Source organism: Oncorhynchus mykiss, chromosome 15, assembly GCF_057628025.1.
Source record: "Oncorhynchus mykiss isolate SJ-2025 chromosome 15, ASM5762802v1, whole genome shotgun sequence".
Classification (NCBI taxonomy): domain Eukaryota; kingdom Metazoa; phylum Chordata; class Actinopteri; order Salmoniformes; family Salmonidae; genus Oncorhynchus; species Oncorhynchus mykiss.
Window position 1 is genome coordinate 26,365,104 of NC_143036.1, and position 1,732 is coordinate 26,366,835.

A 1,732-nucleotide genomic window follows, 5' to 3' on the forward strand; every position below is an offset into this window, starting at 1 on the left:
AAGGTTATATTTGTAAATTAAGCACGAATAACACTTTCACAGAAAATATATTTTTCAGTAATGGAAAGTTTCTAGTGCGAAGTGTGGCGATGCGCCTCATGCATGACTACTATTTCTCAAAACGTGACAGTTCTCTTCAGATTATGTTTGTGATTTGAAAGACAACTTTGGCAGCATTACACACTTTCAAATCTAATTCTAGTATATTCTACAGAATTAGAGACACATCTCTGACGATATCAGTTCAATTCTGTTTCCGACAACAGCAGCAACCTATCCTTAATGTGTAGTTCTATAGAAAACACATTTGAAGGCCAACATTGTGGAAAAAACATTGTGGAAAAAACACCAATCATGTAGCCTATATTCAACCTTAGAATCATAATATCCTTAGAATACTTCAAAAACCACATTTATTTTGTATTTCAACAGAAATTAGGCCACCCTTGTTATGTCATCATTGATATGGTTTTGACATTATATTATAGGCTTATGAATGAGAATAATCTATTTTTAGTGGCCAAAACAGGTTTTAGTTGCATAGGGCAAATAGAGTGGAATAAGGAGCTAATTACTTATCAAGGGAATGATTACATTTATTTTGTATTTTATTTATTTAAGCTTTATTTAACTAGGCAAGTCAGTTAACAAAAAAATCGTATTTACAATGACGGCCTACTACGGCCAAACCCTAACAACGCTGGGCCAATTGTGCGCCGCCCTATGGGACTCCCAATCACGGCCGGTTGTGATACAGCCTGGAATCGAACCAGGGTCTGTAGTGATGCCTCTAGCACAAAGATGCAGTGCCTTAGAACGCAGCGCCATTCGGGAGCCCATTATGGGTCCATATTCGGGAGCCCATTATGGGTCCATATTCGGGAGCCCATTATGGGTCCATATTCGGGAGCCCATTATGGGTCCATATTCGGGAGCCCATTATGGGCCCATATTCGGGAGCCCATTATGGGTCCATATTCGGAAGCCCATTATGGGTCCATATTCGGGAGCCCATTATGGGTCCATATTCGGGAGCCCATTATGGGTCCATATTCGGGAGCCCATTATGGGTCCATATTCGGAAGCCCATTATGGGTCCATATTCGGGAGCCCATTATGGGTCCATATTCAGGAGCCCATTATGGGTCCAAATTGGGAATGGGTCTAAATTAGTCAGGACAATGGGACAAGCACCTCTTCTCTTACGAGAAGTAGGCATATCATGTTAAGCTATCTTCAATGAATAGAGAGTCAAGACACCTGTTTAAAGCCCCTTCCGAAAGACAGCATCTTCCAGAGGACAATGTCAGAATCTATTCCCTAATGTAGATCAGAAAGGAGTTGGTTGTACGGTGAAACTTCCACCTAGCCTATCAGAGGGCAAGTTGGAGCTATTGACATATTGATTTTCACCTGTCAAATCCACTCAGACCTCCACACTAAAAATAAAAGGTTCTTAGAGTATCTTTTAGGGGTTCTTCAAATTGAAACTCTAGGGAACAAATATATGTTTTTCGAAGAACCCTTTAAAATGATTCTTCAAAGAAGCCCTTTTAATGGATCCTCAAAGAACCTTTTGAAGAACCTTTTGGGGTGCATTTTTTAACTACCCCCCCACCCCTTTTATTATTATTATTAATAATAATACTATGCATATAAAAAACAACAATAACACAATATTTTAGTTGTCAGTGTTTATGATTTTTAGTGGCAAAGCAGAATAAAAACATCT

The 1,732-nt window shown here is 39.2% G+C and overlaps 1 long non-coding RNA gene across 2 annotated transcripts in view; it reads left to right on the forward strand.

Annotated features, from left to right (window-relative positions):
* The window catches only part of LOC149977426 (uncharacterized), a 243,891-nt gene that overhangs the window by 222,037 nt on the left and 20,122 nt on the right, over nucleotides 1-1,732 (forward strand). The window lies entirely within an intron of this gene.